Source organism: Microtus ochrogaster (assembly GCF_000317375.1).
Source record: "Microtus ochrogaster isolate Prairie Vole_2 chromosome 14 unlocalized genomic scaffold, MicOch1.0 chr14_random_2, whole genome shotgun sequence".
In the NCBI taxonomy this organism is placed as follows: Eukaryota; Metazoa; Chordata; class Mammalia; order Rodentia; family Cricetidae; genus Microtus; species Microtus ochrogaster.
The window spans coordinates 13,406,862-13,420,196 of NW_004949097.1; the positions used below are offsets into that span (position 1 = coordinate 13,406,862).

General features: G+C 46.7%; 1 protein-coding gene across 12 annotated transcripts in view; it reads left to right on the forward strand.

Moving 5' to 3' along the window:
* Window positions 1-13,335, forward strand: part of Ppfibp1 (PPFIA binding protein 1) — a 145,845-nt gene that overhangs the window by 14,067 nt on the left and 118,443 nt on the right. The window contains exon 1 of one of the 12 annotated variants that reach the window (XM_026787891.1): window positions 12,723-12,772. The exons of the other annotated variants lie outside the window; for them this stretch is intronic. The gene's annotated coding sequence lies outside the window, so the exon portion shown is untranslated. Of the gene's footprint in view, window positions 1-12,722; window positions 12,773-13,335 lie in introns of those variants that run through there. 12 annotated transcript variants of the gene reach the window in all.

Genomic DNA, 13,335 nt, shown 5'->3' on the forward strand with positions numbered 1-13,335 from the left:
TAACCCCTCTGGTCCTGCTCTGTACCTATGTGGCGCACATACTTACACGCTTATATTAACCCCTCTGGTCCTGCCCTGTACCTATGTGGCACACACAGTCACATGCTTATATTAACCCCTCCTCAACATGTGCATTCACCACAAAATAAGATCCCTGAACAAAGCCAGAGCCGTCAGCAGTCCTGCCACATAGGCGTATGTTTCTTTGCTATGGGGGCGTGTTTCCTTTCAGTTTTTCTATTCATATATTTGAGTATATAATTTTACTTCCCTCTTAAAATTTTAACATTGCCGGGTGGTGATGGCGCATGCTTCTAATTCCAGCACTTGGGAGGAGGAGGCAGGTGGATCTCTGAGTCAGCCTGTAGACCAGGTCAGCCTGATCTACCAAGTGAGTTTCAGGACAGCCAGGGCTGTTACACAGAGACACTCCATTTCAAAAAATAAACAAACACAAATCCCAAACTGAGCATTGTTTGATTTGCACCTCGGACCGTCTGTGAGCACGGTTCTCAGGACTGCACGGTGCTCTAGATTGTGGGACATGTTGCGTGTTTTCAACTTTGGCGAACATTCGTGCTGTTGGCATCCTTCTGAGTTTCGTCAGTGCCGTGTTCTTGAGATGGAAGCTGCCTTAGAGGGTTTGGTTGTGTGGAAGTCCTAGGTAACAGTGCTGTAATTAGCCAGAATTAGCTAATCTTTCTTCCCAATAGCAGAGTGATAGTTTCACTTTCATAATATTTGGGGGGTTTTAAAAGAGAAAAGTTATACTTTATCTTTTCTGTGTGTTTGCTGTTAATGAGATCAGATGTGGGTATATGACTAACGACATCATGCTAGTCACCCATTTTTGTCTGTTGGGAATGATCATTTTTCTTATTTCTCATGAACTCTAATTCTTAGTTTTTGCTTATTTGCCCTCTATCAATTGCTGCACATATTTTAACCTCGTTTTCTTGTCTAACTTTAAAACGATTTTTTATTTATATTTTATTTGTGTCTGTCTGTGTGTGGTATTCAGGCTCATGCAGGCACGCAGGTGCCCGAGGAGTCTGACAAGGGGCTTTGGATGCCCTGGAGCTGCAGTTAGAGTGTGAGGTGTGGAAACTGAGCTGTGGACCTCTGTACGGCTGCATGTGCTTCTTAACGGCTGAGCCCCCTCTCCCGTCCTTCATTTATCCATTGTTGGCCACCTGAGATCTTCAGGTTGCCTCTGTCCTTGTTAAAACGAACCCGTTCTGCTCTGAAAGTCACCAGCGTTTAGAATTTTATCTCAGAGTAGATGACCACTGTTTCCTGGGGAGACTTGACCTCAGGCCTGTGTGCCAGCCCGTCATGTCCTGGGGTAAAAGCCTTCATGGACACGTGGAGAATACACAGGGAAAGTTGGCAAGAGAAGATGAGGCTCTTCCTGGAACAGGGTTTGTTTGGGTGGTTTTGCTTCCAATTTCCCTTGCCTCTGGGTAGAATTGAGTTTACTGAAGTTTGATTGACTATGACCGGCAGCCGGTGGCCTCCTATGATACAGTGACCACAATCATTTTTATGTTTTTTGTTTATAGGAAGGTAGACAAACAGGGACTGTGATGGGTCCTGTCCATGCCCGCGCCCTTGCCCCCTCCGTCTTTGTTGTCTCGTCTCACCAGGCCTTGGACCTTCACTCAGTTGCTCAGCAGCTGGACCGACCCAAACTCGGAGAGGAAAGTAACGCTTATGAAACACTTGGCTGTTTTGGCAAGGGCTTTCACTGCGGCTTTTATAGTTGCTTCTCACCTCAACGTTATGAGGTTAAATACCATTCTCGTCTCCATTAATTTGGGAGGAAACCACCACTCAGTGGAGGCATCATTAACATAGAGCTTCCGACTCCAGGGCTGATCTGCTCCACTTGGGGACAGTCCCGTCATTGTAATGTGGACTCGTAAGTTCCTGGTGGATGGTGGGTAGAGTGTAGCATCCCATATTTCAGGTTTTGGAATGAGATGTCCCTTGGCTAGAATCCCAATACTCTTATTTTAGGATGATGGCTCTGTTCCGTACTCACCCCGAGCTCTGGCTTCTCATCAGTAGGATGAAATATCTTTACCTCATAGGACTGTTGGATTAAATTGAAACGTCAAGCATAGTATCCAGCTCATTTGCTGTAGGAGTTCAGTAACGATTCTGTCCTAGTTCAAAACCAAAATTGCAGCTTTTCTTTATTTTTTGTTCAAAAGTTTAAGAATAACTGGTAAACCTACTTTGAATTTTTTGAAATTGAAAAAAATACAAATATTGCTTGTATTTCGATGTGAGGAAATTTCCTTGTTCAGTGTGTTTTCTTTTCTGTTTTGGATAAGTCACCTGCATCTTTCAGGTGTTTTGGCTTAGAGAGTTTGAAGATGAATCACCAGTGTAGGACTGTGCCCGCAGCCAAAGCAGAGCCTGTTTCGTCTGTCTGTTCCTGTGAGGAACACAGCACTCGTGAAGGGCAACAGCCCAGCCATTCCTTTGCACATAACAGAGATTTTTGGCATTCTATAAAGAGTTGTGGCTTGTCCGTGTTTTATAAATAGAATAGTGAGAAAAGATAAAGTTGCTAAACTTTAGGAGAGAGCAGTAAACTTCAGTTTTCCTGCTGTCAGGTTTGATTGGTGCTTACGCTAAGCCCTTGGGACGTGGTGAGGCCGTCACTAATAGAAAGACATTTCTGCCTGAGTTCAGCAGAAGGTTATCTTGCCAATTAACTTCTGTTAAACTGTGTGTTTGTTCAGGCTTTGCCATTAAATAAATTAAGCCAAGTGGTTAAATGTTTTCAGAATTCAATCCAATATAGTCTTTATTCTACAGCGTTAAAAAGATACTCTTTGGTAATCTCCTTTAAAATAGTGTTTTCTAACTTCATGTTCTGTTTATTTATTTTTGGTCCCTGAAGTCATGGTTGCATTTAATATTTTTTTTTAAATATTTATTTATTTATTATGTATACAATCTGTCTGTGTGTATGCCTGCAGGCCAGAAGAGGGCACCAGACCTCATTACAGATGGTTGTGAGCCACCATGTGGTTGCTGGGAATTGAACTCAGAACCTTTGGAAGAGCAGGCAATGCTCTTAACCACTGAGCCATCTCTCCAGCCCCTGCATTTAATATTTTTAAGAGATTTGTTATTTTATGTTTATGTGTTGTAATAAGAGTGGTGGGCTGCGTTACCTCCCAGCTCCTGCATGGCTAGCTTATGCCCAGAAATAATTACACGGAAACTGTATTCTTTTGAACACTGTCTGGCCCATTAGTTTTAGCCTCTTATTGGCTAGCTCTTACATATTGCTCTAACCCATTTTTAATATTTTGTGTAGTACCACGAGATGGCTTACCTTAAGAAAGATCTTAACCTGCGTCTGTCTGGAGTGGGAGAATCATGGCGACTCACTGACTCAGCTTCTTTTTCCCAGCATTCTGTTCTGTTTACTCCGCCTACCTAATTTTCTGTCCTATCAAAGGGCCAAGCAGTTTATTAATTAACCAATAAAAACAACAAGTAGATACAAGACCCACCTCCATCATTTATGGATGTTTTACCTGCCTGCATGTCTGTGTACGGGCATGTTGGTGTCCAAAGAGTCCAAAAGAGGGCATTGGATCCCTTGAAACTGGAGTTACAGAGAGTTGTGAGCTGCCACGTGTGTGCTGGGAAACAAATCTGGGTCTCTGAAAGAGCCATCTTTCCAGCCTTGTGGTTGTAACAGTAAATCAGCTAATATTGTAAGTGTAAATGGGTTGTCCTCATGGAGGAAGTGCTTCCTGGGCCGATGACTGCAAACTTGGATCAGTTTCTGTGATGTTCCACCTCCTTTCCTGTGTCTTGGTAGGAATGAAGAAAAGATGGGCAATTTTCCTTTGTTATTTATACACATCCATAAATTCAAATTTTAATACAACTTTGGATGTGTATGCTCCTTATATAATACATGGATACAGTAAGCATCAATGATTATGTAGATTGATGTGATTTCTGTGACGTGTCTAGTGTTCAGGGAGTAATCTACATTTGTTGTTGGCCAAATCTTGTGGCTGATGCAGACTGAGTCTGGGACATTGTAAAATGCTGTGTTCAGGTTAATGATCAGTAGGAATTATTTTCCTAAAATTCCAGACCTGCTGTATGATTTATTGATTGGAAGTCAAAGTGGACAGTTGGGGACAAAGGTAGAGGTTGGAAGTAACAGTGAGAAAAGTTGATGTGGTGAGGAGAGAATGGAAGAAAAAACCGATACTGATTTGATGACTGATTGATGGGTTCAGAGGACTGGAGAGATGCTTCATGATCCTGAGGTGGGAAGCCAGCAGGCAGCTCCGCGCTGGTCATGTGAAGTCATGGTGCCAGCCCGTTGAGCCAAGGGGTGGGATTTGCCAGGTGTCTTGTTGGTTGGTTGGCTGATGGAGCGATTTGTGTCTGCCTGAGCTGTGTGGTAGACCTGCCCGAGACTCTCTGTTGACAGCATGAAGATCCCTTCTGGCTGCAGAAACAGAATGCCAGCTCGGCATGAGTGAAATCCTGCAAGTGCCTCAAATAATAGCGGGCAGCACCCGGTGACCAGGGACAGACTTCTCTAGGAGCGGTTACTGTGACTAGGAAGTCTGAGCTGTCTAAAGCTCTTTCTACTCCCTTCCGCATAGATGCGTTTGACAAGAAGTAGATGAGCGAGCAAAGTTCAGTGCTGGTGAATGTGAGGCTTTCAACCTCCATCAGCCGTGCTTTTGAAGCTGCGGGCTGTATCAGCAACAGAAGGTCTAGGTTATTCAGAGTCAGAGAGAGTCAGAGATAGATAGGGAGGGAGAAATTCCTCTGATGATGATGATGATGATGTGTGTGTGTGTGTGTGTGTGTGTGTGAGAGAGATAGAGACAGAGACAGATAGGGAGAGAGACACACACAGAGATATATAAGGAGGGAGAGGGAGGGAGGAAGGGAGGAAGAGATTCCTCTGATGATGATGACGGTGTGTGTGTGTGTGTGTGTGTGTGTGTGTGTGTGAAAGAGAGAGAGAGAGAGAGAGAGAGAAAGGGAGGGGGGAGAGATTCCTTTGATGATGATGATGTTGATGTGTGTGTGGCGGAGGGAGAGAGGGAGTGAGGGAGAGATTCTTCTTCTGATGATGATGTGTGTTTGTGTGTGTGTGTGTGTGTGTGTGTGTGTGTGAGAGAGAGAGAGAGAGAGAGAGAGAGAGAGAGAGAGAGAGAGAGAGAGATTGATTCCTTTGATGATATGTGATTCCTCCCCAGGATTTTGTGCCATTAACAGTCCTTGTTCTTATGAAATATTTACTGATCTGTAGCATGAAGGTGCGAAGTGTGAAGGTAAGAAGGAACCAGGTCTAATGATACTTTGTTTGTATTTTGATAATAAAGCTTGTCTGAAGATCAGAGAGTAAAACAATCGCACGGATCAGCCTTACAGATCGGGCAGTGGTGACACACACCTCTAATCCCAGTAGCCACACTAGTTGCCGTAGAAACCAGACATTAGTGGTGCACACCTTTAATCCCAGCCCTAGGGAGGAGACAGCTCTCACACACGGTCTCATTCTGAGATTCCTGGAGGCAGGATCTCCACTTTTGGACTGAGATAGAGATAAGAACCAGTGGCTGGCTGCTTTGCTCTCCTGACCTTCAGCTTGAACTCTAGTTTCTGTCTCTGGGTTTTTATTCATAGTGTTACAACCAAGCTTTCAGGGACTTTATGCAAGGTTGAAGAAATGCATAGACACCTTGGAAATGAGCAGAGTTTTATAATAATAATTCTGAATGCTCAGAGGAAGTAAAAGGAAGGGGGAAATGATGTGATTATATTATAACAACAACAACAGCAATAATGAAAGGCTCCAAACCAAGAACCTGGCAGTCTGACCCGCATGTTGATAAGTTGTGTGGTCTTGGACAAGTCACACTGCCTGTTGCAGAGTGAGCGTTATTAATTAATTATACCAGGCCGACTTTCACAGGGGAGGCTGTCAGGCTCAAAGGTGAGATGCAGGAAGTCGTTAGGCAGAAATGGGAGGGTACACTGACTTTCCGTAGGAAGTCTACTTCTCCCCTGTAAATATCCCGACGCCGGTCCTCCGGTGATGAGAGTAGACACTGCTATTCCCTCAGCTGGTGCTGCGACGGGTCTCCTTTCGTCCCATGCCCGTATGGATCCCAGGTGGCCTTCTGGGGTTCTCTGGAAGATGCAGCTTCCCGTACAAGGCAGTGCAGACATTCCCTGGCCCCGCTGTGGTCCCTCCTCCGTCTGTCCGGCTCTCTGGGGGATGCAAAAATGACCACCATGTCATCAGTCTCAGCCCAAGCACTGTGCTTGTTACTGAAGGTTGTCATGACATTCAGAGCTCAGTGTGCACTTGAGATAGACCTGTGCTTGACAGGTAACTTAGCAGGGGAGTTACTGAAGATCGTCATGTCGTTCAAAGTTCAGTGTGCACTTGAGATAGACCTGTGCTTGACAGGTAGCTTAGCAGGGGGAGTCCGCTGGGGTTTAAGGGTGAACTTGGCAGTGCCAGCTTTGTAGTAGTGGCAGTTCATGGTGCCATGTGATGGTGCAGTGTGCAATTTGTTAGTTTCGCTAGGTCTCGCTGTACTGCCTGTGACCGTGTTGTGCTCCTGCAGCTGTCGACTAGATTGCATTGGTGTTCAGAAAGGGATCCTAGCTGCTTGTCAAGTATTTGTAGTTTTTAATGGAATGGCCATCTGATGAGTCTTTTTCGAATTTCAGCCTTCATGAGACTTCAGAGGGGACCTGTGGTGGCCTCGGCACAGTTCTCTGACCCTACGTGGCCAGCACATGTCCTGCACTGGGGTCACTGGAAGCCCTGAAGTGGGTGTAAGTGGAGCTGTGCTGTTGGAGAGACTGTCCCTAGGGTCTCACCAGTAGGAAGGGAAACAAACACAGTCGTGGACTTGGCAAGACACTTTAGTCTGCAAGGTCAGAAAATTTGGACCCTGTGGCTGCAAGGAGGGGGAGAGATTAACCCCTTTGTTAAATATTAAACAGCAGGCCTGCGGCTTCATGAGAGTTCACACACTACTTGGTGATAGTTTTGCCTCTTTGTGGTGTCGTAGGGCCTCACTTCTGTATTCATGAAATGGCTGACCCCAAGTGGAGTAATCTTCCCAAGCTTGAATTGCTGCACGGAATATTAATCCTATACGTATATAAACGCAGTGGTTTCTGAAGCACTTAGTTTCTGTTGCGCTTACAGACTGATGGCCATCATCACAAAAGGCAAACAAGCAGGAAAGGCCCAGAAATCTCAGCCCAGAACCTTCCAGGAAACGGGAGTGAAGGGCAAATGCAGGAGATGGTGTCTCCTGCTGGGATATTTCAGTCCTCGCTGAGGACTGAGATTTATGTGTCTGTTTCGGTTGCTCTTCCTGTCACTGTGACAGGCACCTGGCAGAAGCCATTTACAGGAAGAGATTTGTGGTTCATGGTTTTGGGGGTTCAGTCCTTGATGGCGGGAAAGGCATGGCAGAGAGGCTCCATGTCTGTGGGAGTGTGGTCAAGCTCCTCTCATAGTGGTCAGGCCAGGAAGTAGAGAGCTAGACCAGAGTCAGGCAGATAGAACCTTCCTTCCAAGGCTCATTCTAGTGGCCCACATCCCAGAAGTTCTGCAGTGTCCCCCAAGTAGTCAAACTGGCAGGGGACCAAGACTTTAGAGCATGATCCTGTTGGGACAGTCCAGATTCCAACCGTAGCAGAGTTCCCTTGCCAAGAGATAAAGTCAGCCTACTTTCTGGCATTTCCAGAAGCCAGCTCTGCTTAGCAACTTTCCGAAACTGTCATGGTTTGTGGTGTGAGTGAACAAGGCCGAAGTAACACACAGATCGCCATGCACAAGCTCCGTCCCAAGCCCAGAGTGAGTCATAGCTGCAGAAGTGAGCACAGATCTGCTTTTCTGTGTCTGGGTAAGTGTGCAAGAATCGTAGGCTCCGTTCACCCAGTGTGTCAACAGGCTGCGTGTCCTGTAGGACCTGGAGATGAGGATCCCTGATGGTTTGTCCTGGGCACACAGCCAAAGTGTTAGTATGCTGGTGTGTTGATGTGTTTGTGTTTGTGTACGTGTGCATGTATGTGTGTGTGTGCGCGTGCACTGCACATGTGCTGGCTTCCCAGGAAGCCTCCCTCAACTCCTGGACAGCTTGTGTAATCTTGGCTTTGATCTGTATTATCAGGCGGGAGCTCTCTGTTACCAGGTGGAAGAAGGTGTTACCAACCTGTTTCCATGATGTTTGTAATGGGGAGATAAATACTTGGCTGTTCTCTCTTCAGAAGCCAAGCAGACTCAGGTTGCCATGGAGATATGTTTTGTATAAAAACACCCATCTTTGAACCCCTTAAAGGGATGTCGGCGGTTTGATTGTTGGGATGTGCAGTGGCTGGCCTGCCAGCTGGTTTGCTGTATTAGCTGGAAATAAGAGACAGCACAGAATTAGAAGCTCAGGTTTCCCCAGGTGAGGAGGAGGATTTGTATCCCTGCGGTAGAGAAGATGCCTCTCTGGAGCGTGTGCTGCCCAGGGAGACTTGGGCACTCTTCAGTACAGTCTTTGTTACAGTTCTCACTTGGTCTTTTGAACATGCCTGTCCACATGCACCTACTCGTCTGTTGGTCCTACGGCTCGGAGAGGGATCCCCAGCTGTGCCTTGTCACGGTGACTCACGTCCCCACAGAGGATGAAAGAAGAGTTTCCTGGCAGGAAGTGAGGTGCTGTGCGGAGAGAAAGGACTATTGTTAGGAGAGAAACTTTGGAAGAACCAGAATTTTACAAAGTCTATCAAGAAGAGCTGGACCGGAAGTGATCCTCAGAGCGTTTCACAGACATCTGGGAAATAAATCAGGACGAGAAATGGAGAAAGGTCAAATGAAAAACCTTGTCACTGAGGGCTGACTGGTTGCAGATTTAGGAAAGAGGCAGAGCCGGTTGGGCTTAGGAGCCATCGGAAACTCTCACTCACGTGGTGCCACACCACAACATCCTCTTCCCCACCTTGGTCTCCTCCCCCTGCTCGGGGAAGGCCTGACACATTCCCCAGAGAGGATGCTCTAGGCTGTTTGGAGGGTGGGAGAGATTTGCTTCCTTTAAGCTGATATATTGCATTACGTCCCCAGGAGGTAGGACATAGTACTTAAGGGCAGCTTGTGACCAGGCCGTCTTAGACACTTGGGCCTCAGGAAACTAGGTTATTCTGAAAGAGTTAGCTGGTCATAACGAGCAAACACTCCAGATTCTTGTTACTACACTCTAAGAGTTTTAGCTGAGTTTGTAAAAAGCACTTTCCTGTCTTCCCAGGTCCCAGTGTCTAGACTTTGAGCCAGAGTTCAGCCATTGCCAAGAACTGGGATCCACCACGGGTGGCTTGGTTAGTCACCTTGGGCTTTGGGCCGTCTTTAAATCAGGGGCGGGTCCTCACAAAGGGTGTTGGGAGTGAGTATATTGGCCATCCAGGATTTCTGCACACTCAGACATGTTAGCCAAACATTTCCAGGACTAATGGTTTGTTTGATAAAATACACGGGATGTATCTCCTATGTAGGAGATACTGGGTGTGTAAAGCTGCTGGCCATCTGTGTGGTTATTCGTGGTTTGTTATACAAGTGTGTGCTAGGTTATGGTTATTTTTTCTGTAACTTTAAGAGATGTGGGCAGTATTAATTTTATGATTAACTTATAATTTTAGAGAGATCAATTAGCTTGCCTAAGATGAACATGGAATGGAAGGCACCGCTGATAATAGGATACTTTCTAATTTGTCGGAGAGTAAAATGTGAAAAGATACCTTTTTAATTAATGAGACTGTAAGCAGCAGAGCCTTGATTCTGCCCTACCCCGGCGACACCTGTCTGATTCAGATCCTGTGGGTACCCCCAACACCATAACACACAAGTACTTGATTCTGCCCTACCCCAGTGACACCTGTCTGATTCAGATCCTGTGGGTACCCCCAACACCGTAATACACAAGTACTTGATTCTGCCCTACCCCAGCGACACCTGTCTGTTTCAGATCTTGTAACACACAAGTACTTTATACCCCTGATTTGTAAAGAATAGACAGTTGCCACATGCGAGTCTTAAAAGACTGGCAGTAATGATAATAAGTTGACATTTATCGGCTATCGTGGCAAAGCTTTCCTTTGCTTAGATTCCTAGGAACATTTGTGATCTTTTTAACAGTCTGAGATGGACCTGCTCCTCTAAACAGTGGGGTAGGCTCCCTCTCCGTTTTTTGAAAGACTTATTTTATTTTAAATTATATATATGCATGTGTATCTGTGTCTGGGTTTATGTGCCCAAGAGTGCAGGTGCCCGTGGAGGCCGGAAAATCCTTGGGAGCTGGAGTTAAAGGTGGCTGTCAAGAGCCACACGATGTGGGTGCTGGGAAACAAGCTTGGGTTCCCGGGAAAAGTGGCAGGCATTCTCAGCTGCTGGGTCACGCCCCTAGATAGGTGCTTACTCCCTTTTCACATGAGAAGCAGATACACAGACTATCAACGTAATTAACCATGGGACGAGGCCATGCGTAAGTTCTGTACCGTGGTAGTCAGGTGTGTTTTTACTCGTGACAGAGCCTGGTTTGGGTTCCACAAGTGTGTGTTCTGGTGAGGGATAGTCAGGTTCCCTGTGGACACATCATCTAGACTTCTGAAGGGTCAGGCAGGGTGACCTAAGGGTGGTGATGCCGCCTTAACTGAGATGGGAGTGTTTGTCTGCTCATCCTAGTAACCGTACTGCCAAAAATAGTCACACTTGCCCTGTGGTACAGACCTCCTCTAGTCCTAGGTCTCTTACACTGGCTTAGCGTGAAACGGCTTTGTTTATAATTCAGATCTTTCCACGTCCTAGAGCAATTAAGGAATTGCACAGAGGTATCTAGGAGAAGCTTCAGGAGTCTTACTAAAGGTTGACCAAGCAGAGAATCTTTGCCACCCAATTAATTTGAATACAACTGAACCTCACTGCATTGCCGGTCTGGTCCTCGCCTGTGGTGGAGACAGTGGTGGATTGGAAGTCCAGATGAGCACAGTTCAGGCGTGATTAGGACGATGGTGGAAAGGCTGGGGCGATCCTTCCTGCTGGTCCTCAGCGGTGCTACGGCTGTTATTGTTCACCCGGGCTGGCACAGCGCACTCGCACCCTGGTGAAAGCTGCCTGTGTTGGCCTCTGTTGGTTCTGCCACAGCCTTTTCTGTTTACCGGCTGCTGCTACAGTCTATCAGCCTCGAGCCTGAAGGCTGTGGCTGCTGGGCTGGATACCCTGTGTACGTGGTATGCAGTGACGTCATGAACACCCCGTGTAGAGTTCCCTGTGGGTGGGATTGCTGTGCTCCTTGACGTGTGTCAGACAAGTCCCCAGAACTCGAGTTCTTGCAACCCCGTGATGGATTTCCTGTGGTTTGGTGACCTAGGAGTTACAGAGAAAGTAATTCTGGTCTGCAGGTCTTACCTGCAGTGACAGGAAAAGGCCGCTGAGAAAGGGCACTGATTACACAAAGCCTTATTCTTGAGGGGGTGGGGTGGGGACGACGACAGGAATGGCAAGGAGCACCACTCCTGTCACCTGAATTTGGTCCTCTCAGCAATTCTTCATACATTTTAGTACATTTTCAGTGACCCTCTGTGAACAGACAGATGTGATTTCATTTCCTTCCTTCCTTTCTAAATTTTTTGCCCTTCTAGACATTCCAGATTGAGTAACTAAATGCTTAAAGACTTGTTCATTATTTAAAACCCGTTTAAAGAGGCAGTGGATCAGTAATGCTTGCTGAGGATTTTGGATGAAAGCTGTCGTCTCACAGAACTAACTGAGGAGGGCAGAAAAAGCATCTTGCAGGAGGGCTGGTATGTCCACACAGTCTCACTTGGGACCGAGCGCTGTGTCCATCTGGTTTGCCCAAGGTGCGTAGATGTAAGGAGAATGACTTCGACCAGGAGCTCAGCAGCAGCAGCATTGTCTGGCGGTTCTGCTGGGGTTCCCGGGTCCTGCAGACAGTGCACAGCGTTCATCCTGAAGGGTGGAGTGGCGGCAGAGTGGCGAGGGTGGGTGGCATTTTCCCAGCAGTCCCAGACTTCTCGTCCTGGAGAAGCCGTTCACTCCACCTAGAGCAAGTTGCTTTCTGAAGTTTCGTCAGTGTTTTTGGTAGAGAGATGCACATTCAGAGATAATTTGGAACTCAGTAGCCCTCGCCACAAGGTTCTTAGTCAGCGTTTGTATCGGTGACTGGCTGGAAGCTGCGGCTGAGACGTGTCTGGGAGAGACAACTGGTGGTTGTCAAAATTCAGAAAACAGCCTGAAAGTTGATAAAACTTTAACAGCTACGTCATAGAAATCTACACTTTTAAAAACATTTAAAGTGGGAATGATTTGGTTTGTTTAAAACTTGGTGAGGTTTATAGTTCAGCACAAACCACATGTGCAGTGTCTGTGCAGATCAATGCAAGTTAGCGTCTGAGTCTGTAGTTAATGGTTCTTTGTGCTCCCGGCTGGAGACGCCGCATCTGGAGTCCCTGCCCTCTCCTCTGTTTGAAGAGGAATGCTGCCCAGTTGGGGTGTTTCCAGTGCTGGAGTGGACATGATACTGACCAGAGGACTGTGACTTGTGCTCTCATGGGTGTGGTTGGAAGAGCTGGAGCTCCGGAGTGTGTGGAGGTTAAACCAGGGCTGTTGGTATCACACACCAGTCTGTGTGCCAAGCAGAAGGAATCAGCTTTAGCATCTTCGATCCTGAGAACAGTCTCAGTAAGAGCATGGGGTGGAGTCAGGTCTGGGCCCAGGACGGCAGCCTATGACTTATCCTGGCTTCTCAGAACATACCTTGGCCCAGGCCGATGCATGGAGCATGCCTTTGATGTGTGTTACTCAGCACTCAGGAGGCAGAGATGAGTTCAGGGGCGGTCTGTAGAACAACCCCATGGAAGCCAAGTCAAATCAACCACTAACCATCCTGGAAAATGTTTAGATCGTGATCCTAGCCACTGGCTCTGGTCTCGAGGGTCTATGGTCTATTCCTGCCCCACTGGAAGAGGAGTGACCCATAGGCTCTCACTTGTGTCTCGCAGGTCATAGGAAAAAAAGTGCAGCGGTTTGTGTCCGAGGGTTGTTGAAGAGGCTCTGGAACTTTCCTGAAGATGGTTTGTCTTATTCCTGCCAGAACCCTGGAGTTTTCATTCCTTTGTTTGCTTTGGTTTTACTTGAGTGGATGAAATAGCAATGATTATTGTATGCAAAAAATATGACTGCAGTTCCCCCCCCCCCATGTGAAAGCTGAGCCTTGCTTCTCAGATATTGTGTTTTTTTTTTTT